Source organism: Pogona vitticeps, chromosome 12 (assembly GCF_051106095.1).
Source record: "Pogona vitticeps strain Pit_001003342236 chromosome 12, PviZW2.1, whole genome shotgun sequence".
Taxonomy (NCBI): Eukaryota; Metazoa; Chordata; class Lepidosauria; order Squamata; family Agamidae; genus Pogona; species Pogona vitticeps.
The window spans coordinates 4236367-4263934 of NC_135794.1; the positions used below are offsets into that span (position 1 = coordinate 4236367).

At 45.9% G+C, this 27568-nt stretch overlaps 1 protein-coding gene across 2 annotated transcripts in view; it reads left to right on the plus strand.

Annotated features, from left to right (window-relative positions):
* The first annotated feature begins 792 nt into the window (after window positions 1-792).
* Window positions 793-27568, plus strand: part of LINGO1 (leucine rich repeat and Ig domain containing 1) — a 489212-nt gene continuing 462436 nt past the window's right edge. For both annotated transcript variants that reach the window (XM_072981826.2, XM_078380922.1), the window contains exon 1: window positions 793-1395. The gene's annotated coding sequence lies outside the window, so the exon portion shown is untranslated. The remainder of the gene's footprint in view (window positions 1396-27568) is intronic.

A 27568-nucleotide genomic window follows, 5' to 3' on the forward strand; every position in this document is an offset into this window, starting at 1 on the left:
TTGGCCTTAGGTTACCCAAACCTACATAATAAATGTAAGTAGTTTCAGAACAAAGGTGGGGTCAAATACTTTAAACATGAGATAGATAGATAGATAGATAGATAGATAGATAGATAGATAGATAGATAGATAGATAGATAGATAGATAGATAGATAGATAGATAGATAGATAGATAGATATTATCTTTTAATTGCCATAAGTTGCCTTGGGTGCTTTTAAGGAGAAAGGTGGGGTATCTAAAATATTGTAGGTAGGTAGGTAGGTAGGTAGGTAGGTAGGTAGGTAGGTAGGTAGGTAGGTAGGTAGGTAGGTAGGTAGGTAGATAGATAGATAGATAGATAACTCTGTTTTGGCTATTCAGACAAAGTTTTGGCAAACGGTCTTGGGGACCCCGGACAGGCAGGTCTCCCCAAGCCTTCAGACCAGCCCCGAGCGCGGCGGTAAGGCGCTTCACCTCCGGGGTGACCATACAGACGGGAGGGCGAGGCTCCTGTGCCTTTAACGGACCCGGGAGGCACATGGCCGCGCAGGTGCAGCCGGGCAAAGCCACACCTGCCGGCCGGCTGCTCACGGGTCCCGCCCGCAGCCCTCGGCGCGCCTGCCCCGCCTGGGGGAGGGCGGTGGACTTCCTCGCGAGTCAAGGGCGCGGGCTGCTCCCCGCCTGATGTCATCCGCGGCGCTCCCCCGCCTGTGCCTGCGCGCTCCGGCCGGGAGGGGGAACCGAACCGCCGGCGGGGCTGCCAGTCCAAGCGCCGCCGCCACCGCTGCCCGCCGCAGCTTGGCGACGCGCAGGAGAGGAGCGCGTCGAGGGCTGGCTGGCCGTGTGGATGCGTTTCCCGTCCGGCTTCCTTTGCAGCCACCGCCGGGTCTCCAAAAACGCGCCGCGGGGCCGGGAGGCGACGCGGCTCCCTGGCAAGGCGAGGCAGGGCGCAGAGAGGATGCGCGCTTGGGCATACCGGGAGCCGCCGCCGCTCCCTCCTCCTTCTCCTCCTCCTTCTCCTCCGGCTTGGCTCGCCTCCTCGCCCGAATGAGCGCAGCAGCCGGGGAGGACTGGACCCCCGGTTCCCACGCAGCGGCGCAACCCCCGGCCGGGAAGGACATTTGGGGAGGTCCCGGCGCGCCTCGCTTGGAGAGGTGGTGCCGGGAAGATTAAGGCGCGTTTGGAGAGGATACATATTTTTTTGGGGAGCAGGCGATCTAGGGAAGTTGGGGGACTCCCGGAGCGCCACCGTTAAGGGTGCTTAAAAGGACCGAGGACCGGGTCTCTTCGAAGCCCATCAGCCCGGCTTGGCTGGCCACGGGTCCCCCCCTGGAGTGTGTGGGGCAAGTTCTCCGGCGCGCCTGGCGACTTCGAAACCGGAGAGGAAGACGCGGAGCCGGCGGCGAGGCTTGGGGTGAGTTGAACCGGGCTGGCCGAGGAGGAGGAGGCGGGCGTCGATGATGCTCAGGTGCCCCCGCGGTTACGGCGGCGGCCGCTGCTCTCGGCATCTCTCGGCTCCTGCTGCTGGGCGGTTGTTTGTATGAAGCTGTTGGTGGTCCGGGGCTGGTTCTCACTTTTGAATAGAGGGTGAATCCTCTGTGTATGCTTAGGAGCACTCTTGCATGGTGTCCCCCGTTCCCCCCCGTGGGAAAAAACCAGAACAGGAGTGAGAGGCAGCGTCTGTTCTATTGTTGCTGTTATGCTGGTTAATGGGAATTCATCCGTAGTGCAGCCAAGTGTGTTTTATTTTGGAAGCTAAGCAGGGATAGGCCTGGTTACAACCTGGATGGGAGACCACCCGAGCATACCTGGTGGGATTTATTGAGAAAGATAGACGCTCACAGTGAGCACCGGGTCTCAGGTAGCACTTCCTGGCGGAGGTGGGAAAGAATCTTACCCAAACGCTGTTGAGTTGTGGCTGCCAGCCAGAGTTGGCAACATGGAGCTAGAGGGAGGATTTGTTTGGCGCCGTACGAAGTTGCATCCTTTGCTTTTCATTCGGATGGCGTTGTAAGGTTTGGTTCTTCTACCTCATGTCCAAGTATTACTCCATGAAACATTTTCCACCTGTGTTTCTTTTTTTAAAAAATTCTCCTGTGAGTCCTGGTATTAAGAGAAAAAACAGCTGAGGAAGAAATTTGGTCGTTCAAAAACATGGCTTCCCACTGGAGTGAATTGCATATTACGCATGAATGCAAAATTAATTTCCAAGTTCACGCGTAGGGTGCGCCTGGGGATTTGAACTCACAGCCTCAGTCATAGTCCATTGCTTTTCTATGCCCCCCCCCAGCCCCCAATATTGATTTTCCACCCTCTCAGCCTTGGACTCTAGTGGTGGCCTTAGTCCGCTCTCCCTCCCTCCACCTTGAAGCTGTTTGAAAGGGGGAGCCTTAGCAAAGATCTTAGCCTGTTGTTTGATATTCGTGGAGGGAGGTGGTCCTACCTGGGAGTAAAGCACCAGGGAACACAGCAGGATGTTTTTGAACAAGCACAGCGTGTGGTGGAAATGGCGAGGAACAAAAATAGAGGAAAAACTGGAATATATCAGTGGTGTTTTGTTGTGATCTCAAAGCTCAGAATCTTTTTGAAGTGGAACAGTTGATACTTTTGCTTTTCTTGTCTAACACACATGTCTGCTTGGGAACTTCTGGCTCCTTCGTTACCAACACCTCCTATGTAGCCTTCTTTCCTTAGGAAATAAATCCCATGTCTTGGTCCAGATGCTTCCTATGATGTTCTCACAAACTGATCTGAAAAACGGGGTATGTTCGACCCTCCTATATTTATTTTATTGGGCTTCTACCCTGCCCATCTAGACCAAAGGTTTGCTTCCAACTCTGTAGCTTTTTTTAGCCCCCAGCTCTGCGTGCCTTAGGATGCTGAATTTGGGCCTACCTTACTGGGGTGTTGTGCCGTTGTGTGTCAGCCCAGCGCTCTGAGGATTCTTGCGTGTTCCATGTGGTTTTCCAAAGCATGTTATTGTTAGGATTACTCTTAGGAAGCGGGGTGGCGAGGGAAAAGAAGCTGAGATTTGAAACCACTCAGAATCTTACAGGACGGAGCCGTTCCATTCCTTAAAAATGGAGAAAAAATGGATTGTACCCCCGGCGTGGGTCTTGCGACATGGAGGGAGGGGGGGAGAAGCCACGAGTGGAAGAGCATCTGTGATTTGTGCTTATAAAGAACAGGCTTGGACAGAGAAGAGAAATGGCCATCCTCTTCCGTTTTGTCATGGGTTTTTGCCAGGCTTTGAAAACAAAAAGGAGGCTCTTTCCTGGAATACTGCTGGCTTGCTAGCTTGGCATCTTTCCTCTTCAAGGCAGCATAGCTCCTTGAGTGGGGAATGGCCCTGCCGTGGCCAGGAATCTATGGGAGGAAGCTTTTCTCTCCCGTGGATTGCTCCTTATCATGGAGCTGTTTAAGAGCATTCCCGGGCACGAAGGATACATTCACCTAGGATAGATCTGTTAATGTGGTCCAGATGGAGCCTCCATGTTTGAAGGCAGTCTACCACTGACTATGAGTGAATAAATACAAGGAAAAAGAGTAAAGCACCAGTGAACAAAGCGGGACGTTTTTGAACAAGCATGGCATGTGGTGGAAATGGCTGGGGGGGGGGGGGAAACAGAGAAAAACTGGAATATATCAGTGGTGTTTGGATCTCAAAGCTCAGAATCTTTTTCCAAAGTGGAACAGTTGATACCTTTGCTTTTCTTGTCTGCCTGTGGAACTTCCAGTTACACTGGCTCCTTCATTACTAAAACCTCCTGCGTAGCCTTCTTTCCTTAGAAATAAATCCTATTTATTTCCTAAGGATTCTACCTGTTGGCCACCTGCCTTCATGTTTTACCTGTCTTGCCATTTGGCAAAGCCAGCTCAGTTTCTGTGAGGAAACTGTTCACCCTGGGGGGGGGGGTTGGAAAGTTTTCTCGCTATCCTCGTTTTTCACATTTGTGTGTCGTCTGCCTTGTTGCCCGGACAAATGGTCACCAATAGCGTTGTGAATGGGAAGTGTTAATATAACTGCCTCTTTCTGCATCAAATTTTGCGATCCATGTAAGTCAACATCCCACACACACCCCCAGCCATAGGTATGGGATGACTAGATTAAACCTCTTAAGATTACACCCTGGGTCTCTGAAGAAGAGAATTATAATCCACAAGGTCTCCAGATGTCATGAGACTCTTAGCCAATTAGGTGCCTTAAGATCTCTTTTGATGTTATAGACAACCTGTTGTTAGAAGCTGAAATCCATGTCTGTTTCACATCATTTGGTTCAAGCAGATATTCAGGACTGAGCAATGAGATCTGGAAGCAAGACTTGTACCTACCTCCCGCTGACTAGTCACAAAGCACAGCAAGCAAAGTTGCAAACTACAGGGGGTATGGAAAGCTCTGGCTATGACAATCAGATGCTTTCAGCACTTAAGGAATTCACTTTTCTAATGACAATCTGTCTGCAATGTGTGCCTTAATGCTTTTTGGTTGGTTTGTTTTTGAGAGCTAAGAATACCTGCTTCCCCTTCTTTGCTTCGGACAACAGGGAAATCTACCAGATGAAGCTTTTCTCGTTATGTCTGCGAGATCTAACTCCCGGTGAAACATCACCCAATAAATCTTTTTGTGCTGGACTAAAGTGATTCTTTAAAGACCAAGGTCAAGCAAACTTTAAAAAATAACATCATTTTCTTCTTAAACAGGCATAGATTTGCTTGTCGGTCCATCCTCTGAGGGTGAGGCATCGGCAAAAAGCTGTTTTTTTTAGTTTATTTTTTGCTTCAGCAGAACATCAAGATTTCCCACTATTACTTAGCACTGGATGTTTCAGAATGTGGACTCCTGATAGAGATCAACAGTTATTTTAGATATGGTTCACAACCTTGCATCCATTTCAAATTAAGCACTTGCTTAATTTGAAAATATTCCTTAGACATGCATGTCTGCTGCAAGTCAAAGCACCAGCATGCATCCGGTGGGGGCGATTGCCACATAGGTCTCCTCCCTGACTTTTTCTTTTCCAAGTGACCTCATTGATGGGCAAATTGCAATGCTGAGGCTTTCATCGCCTTTTTCTCCTTATAGTTTGTTTGTCTCTGTTAAAAAAAGGAGTCACCCCCAGGGAGTCTCCATGAGATCTCCTAGCATGTCCTCAGGTATAGATTAGGGGCTTCTGTAACTGAGTTTAGGACTCTTTTCTCCGACACTATCTCCAAATGATTTTTAGCTAAATAAATAAATAAATAAATAAATAAATAAATAAATAAATAAATAAATAAAACATACACTTGCCCTGCTCCTTTATAAATCAACATGTTTTTTTTTGGGGGGGGGACAGGAAAGAAGAATATGCTTTTATTCCAATTTTGTAAACCAAGCTGAGGGCCTGAGCAATCATGTCAGCTTGTATGCAACTTTCTCTCCATCAAAACTGGGCAAAGTAGAGCATGGAGCCAACATGCTACTCTGAAGACCTGTGACTGGCTAGTCACTTGTCGCTTTTTTTGGGGGGGGGAAGCATTTAAAATTGTAAAGCTGGTCTTGTTGTTTTGGTCATTAAGTTGTGTCCAACTCTTCGTGACCCAATGGACCAGAGCACGCCAGGCCCTCCCGTCTTCCAGTGCCTCCTGGAGTTGGGTCAAATTCATCTTGGTCGCTTCGGTGACACTATCTCCTGTTTGGCCACATCCAGCTTACCAAGGTTAATACTGTAGATCTTACATTCCAGATTCCTATGCAGTATTTTTCTTTGCAGCATCGGACTTTCCTTTCACTTCCACACACATCTGCAGCTGAGCGTCCTTTCGGCTTTGGCCCAGCCACTTCATTAGCTCTAGAGCTACTTGTCCTTGTCCTCTGCTCTTCTTCAGTGCTGTCGAGGAATCTGTAGTTCCCATGTGAGTTTCTACCTCCAGAGAGAGACACCGTGTTTTTTTCCCCTGGTTGAGCGTCGCACAGTTTTTGTGTAAAAACGTCTTTTCACTTTTTGAAGCTAAGCTCAAAGAGAGAGAGGACAAGAGTGATCTGGAAGCACAAAAAAGGCAGGTTGATTGCTCCCGAAGACACAAGCAACCCATTCCATGCTTCTGTTTCTTGACAGCCCACCCAACCAGGCAGCTGTTACATTTCGTCCCTTTGCCAATTGCTTATCAGCTTCTCCCACCATTGGGGGAAAAGAAAAACTTGATGAGCGGGGCCTGTTAAAATCTTAGACACAAGAGAGGAAGGAAGAGGAGAGAATTAATAGCAGCCGAGACTTCAAACATCCTATTAGCTTGTGAGTGGGAGAAGATAATAGCCCTGGAGCTTTATAATTCATTAAGATCCTTTGCCTTGATGCTTAGCTGGGTACTTTGAGTCCCTGTCGCACCTTGTGGTCCATTTGTTACGTCTCAGAAATCTGCGGCTGGATTTTGTCCTTCTTCCTCCCTTGAGTGTCCATTTGTCTCTTTAAAAAGGAAGCATCTCCCCTGTGGGTTTTTATTCTGTCTTCCCTCCTCTTTATGTGATCTGTGGGGATTAATAAGAAACTGCCATGTCAGGGGAATCCAAAACTGTTCCTTCTTTATTGTTTAATTTAGGAAAATACCATGGACAATTGAGTTTCAGCTTCTCCTTTGCTACAGTTGCTGGCGTAATTTGTGCAGGGCGATTACTTGTGCTCTGCAGCTTCTGCTATCGCTCTAACAGGCCTCTTCTCGTGGAAAGTGCTGAATCAACGTTAATTAATTACAGTTTTAAAAAAACACAGGAAAAAGAAACCACACATCTCTGGGATTAGTTCCATACTGTGGACATCTTTGCATGAGTTTTGCTTGTCAGGAACCGGGTTTGAAGTGTCTTTGCTAACCGTTGGCAGGTAACAGGTGGCTTGCCTTGGTTGTGAACCATGGAGACCTACACAGCTGGGGTTTTGCCACCAAACACTTGTTGTGTAGCCTCTTACCACTGTTATCCAGTCCCTTCCCTTCAGTTAGGTTCAAGGGTGTGAAGAACTGCCTCTAAATTTCTTGTTGCCGAGTTCTGAGTTGTTTTGGTTAAATTCCTCTAGCTGTGCAGCAAAAGTGCAGGTATTCAGAGACGAATAGCTCCAAGTCCCCTAGATTAGATCACCCCCTTTCCCAAGTAACTGCCACTCACAGTCTCAATAACTCATTTAAAGGAGCAAGGCTGCTTTACTTGCAATTGGGAGCAGATGAACAGCAAACTGACAAACGTGACTGCTTTCAGCAACAGATTTCAACAGGCTCGCTGCTTCCAGCAGATACCGGAGAGAGGAAAGGTGCTCAGCACAGATGTGGGGCCAGAGAGAACAATTTGGGGTTCGTAATGCATGAATCCACTAGGATGCTGGCCCTTGTCTTGTCTCAGGTTGGTCCGACTCTGTTGGCCTGTTGTGTCAAAAGCCAACAAGGAAGTTTTTTTTCCCCCTTGGTACCCTGAGACTCCTTATTGATCTTGTCATCTCTCACCTGCCGTGGTTCAACTTCCTGCGTTTCTCAACCGTGACCTGGCTGTCTTGTTTGGCGCATGGATGCCTGCCCTGGAGCACCCGGTCCAACTGAACCTCAAAGAAAAGGGTGAGAATCTTCCTTATTGGCTGGTATCCCCTCTTTCCGATAGCTGGAGGGGGCAGAGGGACACTTCGAAGCTAAAACGACTGTTCAGAAGTGGCGTTTCAGGGGAAGAGTCGTGTTTTGGCTGGAGCCAGCTCGGCACAGAATGCAGCTGTAAATTGGCTGAAACATTATATCTCTGGGAATCGGATGCACCGTCAGCACTTCGGCTTTTTGGAACGCTGCTCTTTCCCATCGGCTCCGCTTGTATCTTCAAAGCCGAAGCTCGTCTTTTTGCAAAGAAGGTCATCTAAAGGGTACAGAAGCCTCCGGATTGTCACCGCTTTGGAATGTGACACACACATAACAATATTGCACTTCTTGATTGCTCCATGGATATGGCTTCTGTGCTGTAGAATTATTTTTAGATCACTTTCCGCCTCTCTCTGTTATTGGTTTTCTTTCTTTTCTTTCTTCATCTTTTTTCTTTTAAATTAAATTGTCATCAGCCAAAACCAAGCCACCTGCCTGAGCTGAAATCTGGAGTCTTCGTTTGCAGAAAAGATTGGCTTTGGCAGGGCGCAAAGAAGAAGCTGGGAATGATGAGATAACAGTCCCCATGTGACATGGCAGTAGAGGTATAATTCTGCATCCAAACCCATTCTCTGCATCCTGCAGCAGCTTCCCAACGAGAAACACAGAATGTGGGAAAAAAACTAATCCTTTAGCAGTAAAAATCCAGAAAAGAAGTATATCGAAGAAGGAAGTGCAGAGTTTTGAATTACTAGTTAAATTCCTTGTGCAGCAGAAGTGCAGGAATTGACAGTGAAGAAGAACCACATTCTCCGGGCTGTCCACACCTTTCCTCCCTCATCAACTGGCACTTACAGTCTCAATAACTCACTCTTGAGACATTAGTGAAAGAAAGCATAAAAGGTTTTCTTCCTTACAATTGAGTAGATCAAACATCAAACTGCTTAAATGGCTTTGGGGGAGTTATCTTCCTGATGTAGGACATCCCGTCAGCACAACTGTAAACCTGGGTTAAAGTTCCAGTCAGGTACACTGCCTCTGAATATGGAGGCTCATTAGTGCTATCTGCGATTGATACATGCCTTCATTGATTTGGTTAATCACATCTGTTTTTGTGCAACAAGAACCAGTGAACTGGTGTTCTTTTTTCCCCCCCTCTCTCACACTGAGTGGCATGTTGCCAAATCACCAAGGTGGCATTTCAGGAAGGAATTGATGCCCATCTCCTCTGTGTTTTTATGCAAGCATGCAATTAGGCATATAACAAAAAATGAAACCAACCTTGCACATTTTTTAAAAATAAAAGCAAATGAAAAAAGAGTGCAGATTCAGTTCTTCCCATTCTCAAGAGGGGAAATGAAAAGATTCTCCCTGAGATATAAAGATCACCAGAGGTTTACAGCAATTTAAAAGTATTTAGAGACCCCCTTCCTAAAAAGATTGTTGCGAGTCTTTTTTTTTTTAACACAAACCCTCATATTTTGCAAAAGGAAACCTGCATGTTGTGGGCAATAACTATTTTCCAATCCTTCCATTTATTTGCTATGTTCCTGCTACTAGAGAAACATTAGTCTTGTCGCTTCCCCATAGGAGCAAAAAAATCTACTAGCGTTCGACCATTCTGTTTTTCCACCTGAGGTCTCGAGACACCCATTTTTCATCAAAGCGAGGAAGTTTGCGAGTGTTCATTATACCCTCAATAACAATAATAAAAAAAGGCAGCAATCAGTAATCAATAACAATAAAGGAACAGTAAAACAGCAGCCCATTGACCTGGGTGCAGTTCTTTAGAAATGGATAAAATTATTCTGCACCATCAGGCTATCTAGAGGAAAGAAAATATACTGTACGTCTGTAGGAAGAAACAATTTTTAGGCAAATAGGTGTTGATTAATTTTGAGCGCTTGGCCCTGTGACTCCATGCCACCCCTCTGGAATATTAATTATGTGCTAATTCAGACTTATGCCAACCCTTTCATGGGTTTTCCAGGTAGAGAATGCTTAAAAGTGATTTACCATCTTCCTTTCTTCTGGGGGGGGGATCCCTGGGACGGTGCAGCTGGCTCAAGGCTACCCAGGCTGGCTCTTCCCCCTGGAGGAGCACAGTGGGGGAATCAAACTCCCAACCTCTGGCTTTGTAGCCAAAAATCTAAACTACTGAGCTATGCAGTCGAGAGTTCCATAAATATTGGAAGTTGAAGGAAACGGGCGTTGAATCCACTGGTGTTGGATCCCATGTATGAAGAGGTTTTGGAGGACCCAATCCTGGTATATAGAAAGCCTCAGAATCCGGCCCTTGTTAGTCAGCCGAGCAAAACATCCTGCCTATGAAGGCTTGATCAAATTCTCCCTGTCTTGAGTTCCTTCCAGATTGCATCAACAATGATTCCTTTTTTTGCGCAGTGTTCTAATCAATGAACATATGTGCTCCGGCACATAAATAATCCGTAGGAGGGAGGGAGGAGGGATAGAAGAGGCATCTCTTGAAGACTGCAGCAAACGATACATCCACGGATTCCAAAATTAATTTGAGATGTTCTCCAAGTTAAATTAGGAAAGCAGGCCCGCAGAATGGGAGGGCAGAGCTGACGGATGAAAGGATAACGAAGCAAAAGACATACTGTGTATTCATTGGTATCCCAGCCTGCTATTTAGCACTATAGCGCTACAGGAATCTATTAGTAAAAGTTGTAGCTAAAGGTCAGCTAGTCCTGCCCTCTTGCTAATGCAGGACAGCCGGAAAGAGATCAACCCAGGCAAATAGTTATCTGTAGGATTGTGGCGTTCGAAAGAGGAGTTCTGAATTTTTGGTTCAATTCCTCTACAGTGGACCCTCGACTTACAGATGGCTCGACTTACAGACTTTTCGAGTTACAGACTTCTCTGGCTGCAAAATTTAGATTCGACTTGCAGCCAGAGAATCGACTTACAGACCAGAAAAAAACCAAAATGGAATAAAAATAGAATAAAAACCACTGGTTATGGGATTAATCGGTTTTCAGTGCATTGTAGGTCAATGGAGATTCGACTTACAGACTTTTCGACTTGCAGCCACCATTCCAATACGCATTAATTCCTTAAGTAGAGGGTCCACTGTATAATGCCTGTGCGGCAGAAGGGCACAGAGATACAGAGCAGAATAATTTCAAGCTCCCCGGAGTAGTCCACCCCTTTTCTCATTAAATTTAACCTTACATTTTCAGTAACTGATTCTGAGACATGAGTAGGAGAAAGAGTAAAAAGGTTTCATTACTTACAATTGAGCAGATCAAACAGCAAACGGACAAACCTAACTGCTTACGGCAACAGATTTAAACAGACTACAGACTTGGCAGGGAAAAAGAACTTAGCAGAGAGGCAAGACTCCCTTTGAACTGAGAGGAAGGAGGGAATGATTGGTCAGTACGTGAGCCCAGAAAGGTCCCTCCCGGCTGGCCACCCCTACTAGGAACAGCCTGTGAGGCTGCAAAAATCCCAACACGCAAGGCAGACAGGAGGAATGTGGAGCCGATATGGCCGTGTGTGCATTGATCCAGGCATTCCTCCCTGTTACTCTGTCCTCTTCCTGCATCTGCCAGCCTTGCGAGAGGGGACCCACTCTTAACCCAAGTAGGTAAAGGTTCCCCTTGACAATTTAGTCCAGTTGTGTTTGACTCTAGGGGGCGGTGCTCATCCCCATTTCCAAGCCGTAGAGCCACCATTTGTCGGTAGATAGTTTCTGTGGTCACGTGGCCAGCGTGACTAGACACAGAATGCCATTACCTTCCCACCAAGGGGGGTACCTATTTATCTACTTGCATTTTGCATGTTTTCGAACTGCTAGGTTGGCAGGAGCTGGGACAAGGGACGGGAGCTCCCTCCGTCGCGTGGATTTGATCTTCCGATGGCTGGTCCTCTGACCTTGCAGCACAGAGGCTTCTGCGGTTTAACGCGCAGCGCCACCACGTCCTCTGCTTAACCCCAAGTACCAGAGGCCAAAACAGCTAGTCATGGCCGTGATATGACCCAAGGAATCATCCAGCAGGGGACTTTCTGTGAACCGATTTCTCCCCGAGCTTCGGATTCTGTACCCTGAGTGACACAGGTTGTGATCTTCTGTTCTCCACTGTAGACCTTGGAATCGAGCTTGACAGATTCACACGTTCAGAGCCCGTGGGTGGAAGGGCGAGGTGTAAACACCCTCTCGCAAAGCAGTTCGAGGAGGTTTCCAACGTTGTGGGATTTCTGTAGCCAGCCTCCCGCCTAACATTCTCTGACACGTTCACAGATGACCTTTTCTCCTTCCTCTGGGAGCTGGCTCCATTTTATTGCTGTCCTGGCAGGATTTCTTCCCCGTTTTACAAGGAGAAATGTCTGTTTTCTCGGCGGATCGCTCCAACCCTCCCGAGAGAGGCCCTCCAAGCTGGTATTTTGCAAGAGGCCATTAAATAGTCGCTCCCCTGCTAGGTTAGCTGTGCAGTGGAGAGCATCCCGTGGAGCTCAGTCATGTTCTACTCGAGAGGAAGAGTGGGCAACTCGGTGCCCTCCTGATATTTCACACCACACAACTCCTATCATGGTTAGTCATCAATCAGGCTGACTAGGGAGAGCTCGGAGGTTTAAGCCTCTGGGAGTTCAGTTCCCCACCGAACCTCCTCGACGGGCTGGACTTGATGATCCCCAGGGTCCCCTTCCACCTCTGCGGTTCTAACATCAGTCTTGTTGAACTGCTGGATAGCTCAGTGGTTTAGATCTTTGGCTGCGGAGCGAGAGGTTGAGAGTTCGATTCCCCACAGGGCCTCCTTGATAGGGGCTGGACCCATAGGGTCCTTTCCATCTCTGCAGTTCTAAGATGATGATGATGATGTGGTTTTTCTTTTAAGGTTCTGAAAGAACAATAGGAAAAGAGAGGATTTTAGCTGTTCCCAAGGGGCCAACGCTGAATAGAAGGGGGAGAAGAAATGATGATGAAAGTCTTTTGGAAAAGCTGGCCAGGGCTCCTCTCGACTTGCCCTGGGATAATCACATTTTACTTGCTCGTTTAAAGGAGAACATAAACTAATGGGACATTTTCTGTCCTGAAGCTTGCAGGTCTAAACTCAGCATCACCAGACAGGGCTTGGAGAGACCCAAGAGAGTGGCTGCCAGTCAGAGTTGGCAGTACTAGTCCAAATGGACCAAAGGGTTTGACTTCGGTGTATTGCATTTTCATTGTTTCCAATCAAAGCCTTAATTATGTTCTCCAGCTGAGCAACAAGGGAGATGAAGGGCATTAGGCTGGCTTGTTGCAGAACTGAAGAGCTGAGGGTCATGTGCGTGTATTTATACGTGAGAAAAAATGCTACTACCGGCTTAGTTCTCAGCTGCAATGTGCTGTCGAGAAGTCTGTAGTCCCCATGCAAGTTTCTGCCTCCAGAGATGTATATATATAGAGAGACAGTAATTTTTTCCCCCAGCTCTGCAGGTCTAAGATTATTAAAAGTCCAGCACATTGGGATGGTGCCAGCTTGCTTACCTCTGTTTTTAAGCTTCCCATAGCATCTGCATTGCATCCCCTGAGAGTTAAGGGCTGGAAATGGACAAAGGGGGGGCGTGGCCTTGTGATGTCACAGAAACTGGGCAGGCAAGAGTTTAGAATGAGGTCAACTGGTGGTAGAAATCAGTGCTAGAGAAGTCTAGACAAAAATGATCCCAGCATCTGAGTAACACTTAGATAACCAGATAATATGGAAACTCAGGAACTGGAGGAAAATACGGACTTTTCCGGTGACTGGCCAGGTGTCAAAATATGGCCAATAATAGCAATGGTGGTTTGCTATTCCTGGTAAGACGTTTGTCCCCTACTTTCTCATCTACAGCACAGGAACAGATGGGTGTTTCTCTAACTCCCAATGGATCTCCCTGTCAGCTCATGAAGAGTTATTTTTGCCCCCCAGGGTCATTGATCCTACTTTGCTATGTTTCACTCTGCAACCAAATCAGGTCATTTCGTTTCAACCGGAGGCCGCATGGAGATTGACCCGAACCAGCCTTTTTCCGTTAGAGAATTGTAATTTCTTCAGTTCCAGAGCCCTGCCCTTGTTATCAGCCTCTCCTTGAATGATTTGTAGGGTGTGAAATGACACCTGCCGTTTGCTTTGGAACTTTGATCTTGCATAGCGCTATACTGTACACTCTCTCTCTCTCTCTCTCTCTCTCTCTGTGTGTGTGTGTGTGTGTGTGTGTGTGTGTTTTCTTCTCCCCTCTGTGATCTGTCACACTCCATGATTTACTCTCGCAGATCATCGCAGGGCAGATTTTCTTCCCATAGAAGATGAATAATACACTGTCGACTTTTGTTTAACAATAGGTGAAATCTGTTGAACAAATTATCCTTTTACAATGGCTGCCCTGAAAAAAAGAGAAGTACGTAGATGAGAAATGAAGACAAGCTGATAGAAAGCAGGCAGGTGATACCTGAATATCCCTGGATTTAAAGCTGGGGTTTGGAAGACAATCTGGTGCGATCCCCCAGCTAGGCTGCAGCCTAGCCTGGAGCCAGACTTAGTATCTGCACTTCTTAGTTATTTGTCAGCTTTCCAGCAGCTGCAGTGAGACCAGGAGAAGGAGACAGAGGAGAGGCAGGAAGTCTGGGCAAAGAACCATAAGCTATCCCGTGAGCTTTACATGTTCACTTAGACTATACAAATCCAGCAAAGCACATATTGTTCGGAGTTTTAACAATCTTGCATGCTGCCCGGAATACGGTTGGCTGTACAGGACTTTTTATAGGCTGGGATGATCGTCAGTCTATCCAGCACTGACCAATCATTCCTTCCCTGCCTCTGAATTCAAAGGGTGGCCCTGCCTCTCTGCTTAGAGAATCTGCTGAAGTCGGTTGCTAAAAGCATTCAAGTTAATCAGTTTGCTGTTTGATCTGTTCAACTGTAAGTTTTTAAAATACTTTCTCCTACTAATGTCTTAGAGTTATTGAGATTGTACGTGCCAGTTGATGAGAAAAAAAAGGGGGGGTGGACTAATCTGGAGAACTTGACATTATTCTGCTCTGTGAATTCGTGCACCTTCTGCTGCACAGCTAGAGGAATATAACAAAAAATTCAAAATTTGCTAACACAAAACCACTGTAATGGCCTTGTGCAAAGAATGCTGGCTGAATTCCTCATTCTTCTTAATTGAAATTATCTCTGCTTGAAATATTGATGGATGCTTTTCAAGACCTGTGACTTTCCTTGCTCTTCAGTGAGAGTGAGATGAGCCCTGCTATTTCCTCTTACTGTATCATGATCTTTGCATTTTGCATAATTCGCATTTTGCAAAATTAGTCAGCTTCTCATCTGAAAAGTAAAGTTTCCATGCACACACATCTGGGCATGTTGCCTGCATAGGTAGGCAACAAGCGTGAAACATTGGGCAATGGTCTGAAAAGAGGCAAGCAACCCATCGCCTGCTTCTAATCCTCGAGTGCCCCTGAAATGAGCCAGCGTCTGTTTTGCAAAATCTGCACATTTTTGTTAAATCATTATTGGTGCTATTTGTGTCATTTCACTTAGTTTGCACCCCAGAAAACCAAATAATGCTCCTGTCATGTTCCACCAACTGCAGGAGCATAAAGGGTTTGCATTGCTGGTATGTCCAAATTGCATGCTTCTCTAATATATATTTAAATCCACCCCCTCTTGAGGAAGTGTTTGTAAGTTTTCCAGCGGCCATGTGGGCTAATGAAAGCCAGTTGTCATCTCCTTTCATGCAAATTGACGCCCACTGTGTTGCAAGTGGCATTCTTCCAAGAGTGGAAGTTGGGCCCCCAAGCGCGGTGTGACATGTCATTCTTCCTGTCAGGGAAGGCAGCTTCCTTCCTGACGGGCTCTCCTTTCCCGGGGCACAAAGTTGTGAGAGCAGAGAGGTAGAAGAAGGAAGAGGCTTAGTGCACAAGAACTGCCAGAAAACACCTAGAGAAACCAAACTTTCTTGTAAAATGCTTTAATTTCCAATGATAAAAGTACACCTCCCTCCAATAACACTGGCATTAGGGTCACCAGACACCTCCACCCATGTCGTTCAAAATCTGTTTGCAAGGACAACAAACCTTTCCATTCTGAAGGAAATCAACCCTGAGCGCTCACTGGAAGGACAGATCCTGAAGCTGAGGCTCCAAGACTTTGGCCATCTCAGGAGAAGACAGAGAAGGTCCCACGCAATGTTAGCATTGCCGTTTTTTAAATGAGCCTTTCCAAAGAGGTTGCGTTGACCTTGCCATTGATGCTGCTTGGATGTTCAGTTCATCAGCCGTTGGCCGTTCTTGCACCTGTGAACTTGCCCTTTCAGTGCCTGGGCAAAAGAGGAGAGGAGAAACGCTCAGATCCACAGTGGCCCTGAAGCATCCTCTTTTAAAAGGCTCCTTGTTCCACCATCACTACTGGCTGTTCTGTGGCGGAATTGAGCCATGAAGCAGATTTGCACCGAAGATAATAGCCTTTATTAGACGAGCTATCAAGAGCAAAAATACAAAGCAATGGTGGCGAATCAGCAAGAGCGATACTAAAAAAATCCATCACAGATGCAAGGAGGGGGTGACGTTAATAGCTGACATTTTCTCCCCATGGTTAGAGACCTTCGGCTGCTCCTTTTAACAGGGTCACGAGGAATGGGAGTAAGTTAGTTGGTGGCGAAAGAGAAAACACCTCGATCAAGTCATGAGAAGGGGCTCCGTGGTTTCCTTTTCTTGATATTTGATGGCTTGGTTCTTTTCTCCAAAATAAATGATATGAAGAACAAGCCTAGTCAAAAATGAATATTTTTAGGGGGGTGAATTTTGCAGCTGTTGCAGTTTGCTGGATAGTTGAGTATTCATAGCTTTTGTCCTTTTCACCATAATCTCCCAATCTCAAAAAGCTGTTCCCACAGCTATAAATACTCAACTATCCAACAAACGGCAACAGAGCACGGACAGAGTTCCTACTCCTGTCCTCCAAAGATGCCGGCCACAGCGACTGGTGAAACGTTAGGAAGAACAACCTTCAGAACACGGCCAAAGAGCCCCCCCCCCAAAAAAAACTCCACAGCAACCAATGTAGAATTGGTCCTATTAATATTTAGTAATTATTAATGATAATGATGTTGACACAATACTTATGCATTTCAAAATAAATCAGTCGAAATGACTCCATCTGGCCATTAACACCCAACCTTCTGACAACATACCTATTAGAGTAATGTAAAATGTTAACTTTTGCTCAAATCATTAGCGTAGTTGACGCTAAAAACATTTTGAAATGCCTTTCAGGTGTGTCGCTAAAAGGATCATGGATTCTGGTTGATTCATTAACTTTTAGTAAGGTTGTAATAGATGCATTTGAAACTCTGGGTGAAATGTTGCAAGCGACCGGGTTGCCAAGGAACATTATTTCTTAGCCCAATTATTTCTCTTGGTGCGCCATTGCACAGTTATGGCATTCCACCGTTCCTGGCTGGATCTACTTGGGAATCAGTCTTGCTGCGGTCAAGGCTTGGGCATTTATGGCCATCGTTGTGTGGCAGAGATTCCCTCCAAGATTTAATTGCTAGGTGGAAGTTTGCCAGCAGGTTTTTCAGCTGAGTGGGATTTTGACAGGAGTAATGGCGAGGCGGCTTCAGCGAAAGGAATTTCCTCGTCCCGCGTCAACTGACAATTCTACTTAGGCCCAATGTGGTGGAAATCCTTGGTTTTCGCCAACCGTGGGGCCTTTTGCTTGTTTACTGTTCTGCAGGGACGGGCAAACTAAGGGCGGAAGCCAAATTGAATCAACATTAATTGAATCCAGCCGAGCCTTGGTGAGGTTTCTCAAATGCTTGGGTCTGTGCCTTCTAACCAGGAAATGAAAATTTGATAATTGGAGTGTGAGCGGAACTTACTTACTTCTCCACTTTTATCGGATGACCCTTTAATATTTTTGAATTCTATGGGGCTATTTTTATACTTAGATATAGACTGGTGAATCTTGCAAACACAATTCCATAAACGGAAATCTCTTCTGGTTCACAGTTAGAGATAACAGGCAGTACAAGCTATTGTGAAAACAACCAAATGCTACCGTTTGTGCACCCAAGGCCTCGTCGACAATACTGATACAGAAGTTGCTTGTAGAATTGCAAAGTTCAAGGGTCCTTTTGAATTCAGATTCAGACAAAAGCCCAAGATGTCTTCGCCAACTGGGTTGGGTATCCACCGCATAGAAGAATCAGCTCCACATGCAGAATTTTCAAAACCCTAGAATCAAATATCAGTTCAATTGCATGTATAAGGATTCACTATGTGCCCCCCCCGCCCCCACAAACACAGGCGTATAGGAATTATACCAAGTTGGAAAGAGCCCTAGCAGTCTTAAGTGGGAGCAGCAGTTCCGGTCTCTTCAGCTCTTCTACTCTTTTGGATTCAAATCTCTTATTCCTTGCCCTGCTCTTTCTTGGTCCCACCCCTTTGGACTGTACCAATATTTCACAGGTGTTACACTCTTAGTTGCAAAATTGCGGAGATGAAAGGGACCCACTGAGCTTGCCAAATGAGTTTCATGGCCAACTGGGGAGGAGAGGCAGCTGGAACCCTGATCTACTGAGTCTCACTCTGGTGCGCTATAGCCACTACACCTCACTGTCATCAGTTTGGATCCCTGTGGATTCCAAGTGCAGGCAAGCTGGCCAAGCTTTTCCTTAGTAACTGGCAGCCTTTGTAGTTGGATAGTCACTGTTTTTATCTTTCAATTGCCATAAGCTGCCTTGGGTGCCTTTAAGGAGAAAGGTGTGGTATCTAAAATATTTTAGATAGATAGATAGAGCGATAGAGAGATAGAGCGATAGATAGAGCGATAGATAGAGCGATAGATAGAGCGATAGATAGATAGAGCGATAGATAGATAGAGCGATAGATAAATAGAGAGAGAGAGAAGGAATCTGATAGCTCTTTAAAAATTCTAGAGGCATTTGGAAAAAATGAATTAAAGGGAGAGATAATCTGAGCTGGTTTGGCTGCAGAGCTAGAGGTAGGGAATTCGAATCCTCCACTGGACCTCCTTGGCAGGCTGGACTGGATGATCCACAGGGTCCCTTCTAGCTTGGCAGTCCTAAGATGACGACGAAGTTTTAAGGATGCTGGGGATATTTCTGGCAGGAAGCACTTTAAAGGGGTGGAATGGGCTGGAGGGGGAGGTTAAGTAGAAGCGAAGCAGGCCAGGCCATTGCTTAGTAACCCTTTGCCCCCGTCTTGAAGGATGCTGAAGGTTCTCCCTTCTACGTACAAAACTGTTTAAGCCAGAGAGGGCTCGCCTGGACCTTGTCGTGAGCCAGTCATCCTGTAGGATGTAAATATTTAATGCCCACAGCTTCTGGTCCCTTAAATTGTTACTTTTAAAGGCATTTTTCTGCTATTACTTGGTTTCCACATTAACGAAAAAGGGAGAGGGGAGGGAGAAAATGGTGCCGTGCTCTGGGTTTTCTCACCGCCGCTTGGCGCTCCCCCCAAATTGTAATTGCTTTGCAACTGCCAGATAGTTGGTAAAAAGCAATTTTCTTCACATTACGGGGAGAAAAAAAATCTATCCCATCATATGATTTGCTGTAACCTTTCAGGAATGGGCGGGAGGAGAAGAGGCTTCGTCGCCTACTTCGAGATCTCCACCCCTCCATCCTTCCCGATTTCCCTCTCAATTCGCCGACACACGAAAATATAAACAAGGCAGGATCAGTGCCGCTCCTGGGTCTGCGGACCGGAGCTTCAAATGAGCTCAAGCGAGCTTGAAATGCTGGGTCTGCCATGGATGGCGCCAATGAGTTGAACGTTCAGTGTCATAAACTTAATAGGAATGCTTATTTGTCAGGACATATTGAGCCTGAAATGATGATCGCACTGATTTCAAGCAGAATGCTTTGTGGTTTATTTGTATTATTATTATCATTAATATTTTTTTTTTTTAAAAAGGCTTTATGACAGCATTTCTTGAAGAATAGAAGAGCATAAAATGTGGATTAACGTTCCAACGTGCCTCTTCATTGTATGGGCCCGGAATCTAATATCGTGGAAAAGGGAGCCAAGTGGAGATAGGAAGGGTTTAGAAAGTGGGTTTACAATGAATGCAGAATAATGCAGACTGAAATGAATGCTATAGGCACTGGTAAACATAGAAGAGTAGGTGCTCAACATGATACAGTGGTGCCTCGCTAGACAGTTACCCCGCATGACAGTTTTTTCACTAGACATTGACTTTTTGCGATCACTATAGTGATTCGCAAAACAGTGATTCCTAGGGGGCAATTTCGCTGGACAATGTTTGGTCCCTTCTTCGCAAACCGATTTTCACTAGATGACGATTTTGACAGCTTCCTCCGTGCTCGCAAAACGGGTGTTTTCGGGATCTAAGCTTCGCAAGACAGCTATTTAAACAGTTGATCGGTGGTTCGCAAAGTGGCTTTCCTATGGCCGATCTTGGCTAGACAGTGACGATTCTTCCCCATTGGAACAGATTAAACAGGTTTCAATGCATTCCAATAGGGAAATGCTTTTCGCTAGATGATGATTTTGTGAAACAGTGATTTCAGTGGAACAGATTGTCATCATCTAGCGAGGCACCACTGTACTCTGAGCATCCTAAAATGCAGGCAGCTAGATTGGGCCAATCCAACATAGGAAGAGTAGGTGTTTTGCAAAGATAATGGTTCTTAATTGCCAGGGAGTTTTGCAAATCTTTGGGCTCAGGTCTGAATCTGAGTTTTTAGTCCCAAGTCCCTATTAAAAACAAGCTTCCCTCCCCCCCCCCCAAAAAAGGAGGGGGTGGGTGGTTCTGAGTTGTGAGTTGAGTCGGAGGCATTCTGGGTAAAAAAAACTGAGTTGAGTCCTAGTTGAATCACCAGTGCAACTTAAGTAGCGCTATAGGGCGGTATATAAGTCCAATAAATAAATAAATAAATAAGTCTGATGTGGCAGCGAACCCTGTGACTCAAGTCCCTCCTCCCAGTTAATTGTCCATTCAAAAATATCTGGCATGGCATCAGGAATAACTTCCCACAATGCACTCTTTCTAGGAAGCCCTTTTCTCTCCCAGCTTCTCTGCAGATGGCGGCCGTGCTCAGAGGCAACAGGGATGCTTGCCAGAGGCGATGTGTGGTGGTGTCATAGTCCCTGCTGATTATTAGGTCCCAGTGTTTAGATCTTTGTATGACCCAGCTCCACTGCAACACTGGCTGTAGTGTCCAGAGGAAATCCAAACTAGCAAAGCTAAGGTCAACAAGCACCTGCTGAAGCTGACCATTGTTGTTGCTTAGTCGTTAAGTTGTGTCCGACTCTTCGTGACCCCCATGGACCAGAGCACACCAGGCCCTCCTGTCTTTCACTGCCTCCCGGAGTTGGGTCAAATTCATGTTGATGCCTTCGATGACCCTGTCCAGCCATCTCGTCCTCTCTCATCCCCTTCTCCTCTTGCCCTCACACTTTCCCAGCATCAGGGCCTTTTCCAGGGAGCTGACCACGGTGGACACTTAACAAGAAGGTCTTGGAGGATCTCCTGAGGTGGAGTGTTGTTGTCCACCCCTTAGGTCCTACAGTTGACAAGGCTGGTGTACCTCCGATGGTGCAGGGAGGTGGAGAAGGACTTCAAAGGTAACAGGGATTCTGGATGCAGTGGCATTTGATATCAAGCTATGCCATAAGTCGGTAGCTTTTACATCATGCTCATAGAACCCGCCCAGAACTTCCCTGGGTGTTTGCAGCCAGGATATCAGGAGCAGATGTCCCTCACCCAGAGAATGCTGTCAAGGGTACACCCATGGTTTGAAAAAGTACCTTCATGATTTCGAAAGTTATCTCAGCTGAGATAATCAGGGGCCACGCCGGTTAGGAAATTCTGTGCAACATAATTCATAAACATAACCTTTCCTACCTCTGGGCAAATGAAGCAAAAATATTGATGTATTTCTACAGAAAAACATGGAGAGGTCGGAACAGTCAGTGGCTCTGGTGTTGTCTTCTCTGATCTGCAAAGTTTCATTTGGAGGGCTTTATAGTCCGTGTGGAATTGTCTGGGATTAGAGCGAGCGCCTTCGACATGTACAAAGGGCATGTTCCATCACTGAACTGTGATATCTGTTCTCTGTCTACGCCTGGCCTAACGGTGCCAGGGTCTTGTGTGAATTGATTCAGCATTGCATTTTAGAACTGCAGGACCGGAAGGGATCCTATGGGATCATTGAGTTAGGCCCCTGTCGAGGAGGCCCAGTGGGGGAATCGAACTCCCAACCCTCTGGCTTCACAGCCAGATGCTTAGACCACTGAGTTCTCCAGCAGTTCTCTGTTGTGGACCCTAAAATACACTCTGGAATACTCCATCATGTACAAGACTCCCGTGCCGAATATACAGAATATATCTTTCGTTTGAAAAGCAAGAGAACTTCTGAAGGGCTCCCTCAAGACAGAAGCTGTGGAAAAAAAAAAACCCTTGTATGATGTGTTGCCAAGGAACTTTATCCAAATTTAATCCCTCTTTGGCTAATTTGATTAGGGCCATGTTCAACAGAGAGCTTTTTGGGTTACCCAGTGGCCACTTGATTAATGCATGAAAGTCTGCTTTTCTGCCCTGTCAGGATGTGTTTAGGATTTCACAGGCGTTAATGATGGGAAATAAATTGGAAGCTTGAGTCAAATATTCTTTCCCTGTTCTCTGTTGGGGCTTTCTCGTGTGCGTCTCGGCCACGTCGAGGGCTGCAGTAAATGGTCCGGAATACAAATGGCAGTCAACACAACGTATTTTCTTAATCTGTAGCTGTGCTCTCGTCTAACCATATGGCTCAAACTTGAGGAAAATCTCTTTTCAATGCATTGTCCACAGTAATGAAAAAATAATAATAAAGCTCTTTTTTTAAAAAAAAAATGTTTCAGAGGTGGCGTTTGACTGGCGAAGGTCTTGCCCCCTTGAGGAAAATTTGTGGCTGAGCAGTCAAATGAATGTTTTATAGAGTTTCCTCACGTATCTAAGTCAAAATAAAGGAAAAGGTTCCCCTTGACACTTAACGATAAGTCCAGTCATGTCTGACTTTAGGGGTCGGTGCTCATCCCCGTTTGTCAGCTGAAGAGCCAGCATTTGTCCATAGACACTTTTCGTGGTCACGTGGCCGGCATGACTAGACACAGAACTCGGTTACCTTCCCACCGATTCATCTGTTCGCGTTTGCATGCTTTCGAACTCCTAGGTTGACAGGCGCCGGGACAAGCGACGGGAGCTCGCTCCATCGCGTGGATTTGAACTGCCGACTTTTTGATCAACAGCCCAGTGGCTCAGTGGTTTAACCTGTAGCACCCCCCCCCGTGTCCCTTTAGGATGGCAAATTTTTTCTCTGCGTCCCTGACGACAGTTACCGCTGAGTACCATGCAAGGTTAGGATAGAGACAGACCAAATTCTGACCTCAGTGTGACATGGTTTCTGTAGTTCTAAAGATGGAAAGCTCTTTCGGCCCAAGGAATGGTTTTGGAACTGTTCTGGGGCCCCGTTTCAGAGGTGGGCAAAGCCAATTGGAAAAAAAATGGCAGCTGATAAAAGATTCAACTGGGAGGAGTGAAGGCATTACAGAGAAACATTTCAACCTTTCAGCATGGGGGGGGGAGAAACAATATCAAAGGCTGGTCTCTAAGGAAAAATTCTTAAAAGAGAGTTCACAACTGAGGTACATTATTTAAAATGTTTTACTCAGCATCTCCTTGCCATGGGGCTGAATCCAGATCCCCTAACCCAGTGGTCCCCAACCTTGGGCCTCCAGATGTTCTTGGACTACAATTCCCAGAAGCCTTCACCACCACCTCTGCTGGCCAGGATTTCTGGGAGTTGAAGTCCAAGAACATCTGGAGGCCCAAGGTTGGGGACCACTGCGCCTAATCTGATCCTTGAAGGCCACACCCTTCAAGGATCAGATTAGGGGATCTGGATTCAGCCCCAACAGAGGCTGAAGGGAGTCGGAGCCCGGGAACTACATATTCCTTATCCATGTCTAACCAACCTGCCAGCTCCATCTGTGAAGGTTCTGGGGGCCAAGTTCAGAGAGGAGTTGTTGAAGGGTCTGAGTTTGTTTAACACGGAGAAGAGAAGATTGAAAGGTGATAGGATAGTCAGATATCTGAAGGGCTGTCACAGGGCAGAGGTCTTTACCACCTCAGAGGCCAGAACCCAACCCACCGAGCTTCAATAAGAAGAAAAGAGATGCTGACTAAATGTTAGGAAGGAATTCCCAGCTAGTAGCCTGTTGCGTGGCTTTGTCTGCGCCATGAGAAAGATGCCTAGTGATGCCTCACTGTGCAGGTCATGTGCAACCTAAAGCTGAAGTGTGGACTCTCATTAGCAGCAATCCGCTGCTACAGAAGGAGCCACGCAACAGGATTCTGGTCCTGAGGGTAAGATGCTAAGCATCAGAAAGACTTTCTGGTGGAAAGATTGCTCAACCGTAGAACGGACTGCCTTGGGACGTGGCAGATGGTATTTCTTTTTTTTTTCTTCAAGATTTTTTTTTTTTTACATAAGGGGTGACAAAAAGGAAAAGGGGACTTGGAATTTTTGAGGAAGAGGAGAGACAATAACATACTAACAACCATTCTATACTTATTGCCATATCAAAGTTTTAAGTTATTCTGTTTACTCTTTTCTGCCTTCTAAATTACTGTATTTTTTGCACCATAAGACACACTTTTTTCCCACAAAACAGGGAGGGTGGAAAGTCTGTGCATCTTATGGAGCGAAGAAAACAGATTATATTTTCCTCTTTTCTTCTCCTAAAAAATTGGTGCGTCTTATGGAAAGGTGCGTCTTATGGAGCGAAAAATACGGGTAAGTTCTCATTTCAATATATGCTATTTACACGTTGCCTGTTAATTTGGTCCATTTGTTGAATAGGTCCCATCTTTCTGTTGCCTTTTGTAGGGGATAGTCCTTCATGACTTCTGATAAAATGTCCATTTCTGCTATTTCCCGTATTTTTTCAATAAGATCTTCTTGTTTCGGTATCATCAGACTTTTCCAATTTTTAGCATATAGAATTCTAGCTGCCGTAACAATATACACGACTATATGTTGCTTTGACTTATCCATATTGTCAGGTAAAACAATTCTGGGGTTAATGGCACATTACAGAGCAATATTTGTTGCAACACAGCATGTACTCTTTTCCAGTATTTTTTCGCTATTCCACATGACCACCACATATGATAATAACTTCCCACTTGTGTTTCACATTTCCAACACTTATTTTATACATCTGTATACATCTTTGACAGTTTTTCTGGGGTCATGTGCCACCTATAAAACATTTTATATATGTTCTCTTTAAGGTTAACCGATCTTGTAAGTTTTATGTTACTTTGCCATATTTTCATGGGACGTGGCAGATGGTATTTCTTAGGACAGTCATTGGATGGCCATGTTTAGTTACAGGTTTGCAGCACCAGTAGAAACTTGACTGCCGGAGGATCTTCTAACCCTACAGTTTTATGATTCAGGGATTCTCGTTAACATCCACGGATTGCCCCACCATGCTATAAGGAACACGTGCGGTGGATGGCGACCTCAATCCACCAGCCCAGAGGCAAGAAAGCCGAAGGCAGCCGCTAAAACGAGCAAGATGGATCCTTGTGCTGTCAGATGGTGAAAAAGAGAGAGGGAGCGCGCGGATCCTTTTCTGGAAAAGTGGACAGTCAGGAAATTGGGCCTGTCAGCTTGAGGATTTGTGAAGGGTGCTAGACAGATGGAAGCGTTAAGATGATACTTGAAAATGGCAGAAATGGAGAGAGAGAGAGAAACCGTTGCATTCGAAACTAAGGACGAGCAAAAATGAAGGTGCATTTCACAGGAACGTAATCTTTTCCCTTCCAAAAAGTGGGCTATTTTTGGTTAAAGTGCAAACAGTACACATTTTTGTGTTAGGTATGTGTTTGGAAAAATGAGGAATATACAATATTTTGCAGTTTGGAGCAGCCCAGAAACAAACAAAAAAAAATAACCAAGTTCTGATCTGTGTATTCATCTAGAGGGGGCGTGGATTGCATTGGTTTGGTTAAGAATGCAAACTAAATTATATCTTTGATTCCCCCCCCCCCGTCCACCATTGTTGTTGGGGCCAAGAGATGATGATGGGGCCTCCTTATAGGTAGGAACACATGGCACAAAATTGCTCTTTTAGAAGAATCCAGCCAAGGTACTTTCTCCTACATTATGACTCCTGTATCCTTGGGGGATCGGTTCCAAGCCCCCCTGTGGATGCTGAAAAACATGCCTTATGGTGAAGGCTGAGCCCTGGGAAAAAAATCTCCCAACGTCCTGCATGTTTTCTGCCCCTGGATTACAAGGATATTTTGCCTGATATGGCATGGTTTTTAACAGGAATGGGGATTCAACTCATAGGACTCCCTGTCAACTCAGACATGGGATTTGGGACTTGGGATTTGGCATCAAAGACTCTTGACTCAGATGTGGGACCAGTGACGTGGACCCAGACCCCAAGCCTTGCCAGCCCTCCCTGTTTTTCAGCCGGATTTTCTTCTGTGCTGTTGACTCGCAGCCGCGCAAAGAAGATGGATCACAAGGTGCATCGCTCTCCGTTATGGAAATCAAATAGGTTGCAAGGAGATGTCGATTCCACAAGAGACCCATGGCTCACACATGGCTGGGATAAGTGCCCATTGAAAGCATTGCCTGATGCCCCAGTCTTGCATTGGATGTCTCCCTCGGATGCACACGAGCCTTTATAATGAAATCTGTATGTCGATTGTTTTGCTGTCTGTTTGGCTTTAATGTTTGGGAAAACCTTATTTCTGTGGAAATTAGAGCATACGCAAAGCATTTAGTTAATGGAGTCGGCCTCCGCTGAGACCCATCTAAAGCAGGTGATAAAGGAAATGTGCTCCAGATACGCCTGAACATTGGCAGAAGCGTAGCCTTTCTCTTGTGCTGCGGTGTGGAAGCAACGCAGAGACCACAATGCGCCCACCGCCCGTCTCTTCTCTTTTCCTGTTTTGCATTGTCTCCATGGTAACGGATGGGCTATGAAAAGTTCCTTTAGAGGACGGAGCAGGACACGAAGCCGCTGTCACGGGGTTTGGAATGAGCTCAGTATACCCCTTCGCAATGACAGGAGCAGTGGGTAGAAAAGGACTATACAGTAATGGGATTAACGTGGTCTTACTTATTTTGAGACCACTTCAGATGTGCTTTCTAAATTTTCTTTCTAACCCCTTAATATAGAAAACTGGGAACATATAAGATGAAATAAGTGGAGGGGGGGGAGGAGAGAAGGACCGTATTTTTACATTTATTCTGAGTTTTTCTTATCGCGTAAGAGAAATTATTTTGCTCAAGATCTACTTAGGCATGAAAGAACTCGCATTCAATATTTGCTTAGAGGATAAAAATAAAAATGTAATACCTTTTCTTAGTAATTGCGATTTATAATCTTTTACCCTCAAGTCAATTCTGACTTACGGCAACCCCTTTTCTAGGGTTTCTAGGTAGAGACAACTCAGAAGTGGTTGCCCGTTGCTTTCGTTTTTTGGGGGGGGACCCCTGGGACTATTCTGCAGCCGGCCCAAGACCACCCAGGCTGGCTCTTCTTCTTGAGAGGCTCAGTGTGGGAATCGAACTCCCAACCTCTCCCTCTGCAGCCAGAGACCTAAGCCTCTGAGCTATCCTCTGAAATGTTAACAGAGAAATACAGGGTTCTGAAATCTCCAGAACCCTTGGTTAACACTGTGGTGTAAAACAATGTGTGTGTAACGGCAGTTGCACAAGAAGTGTTTATATTGTCCTCAGATACACAACTGAACATGCAACGTTGGCTTGTCTGACCACACAACTGACAGCACATTAGCACACACCGCCGGCACCATTGCTGACTTGTGCTTTGTGATGCCAGCAGAATTCTCATCCTTCTTTAACAATATGGTGTAAAAAAATTAAAATCAGGGATTAGGAAATATGTAAAAAGCCAACAAAAGTCCGAATAGTCAAAGCTATGGTTTTTCCTG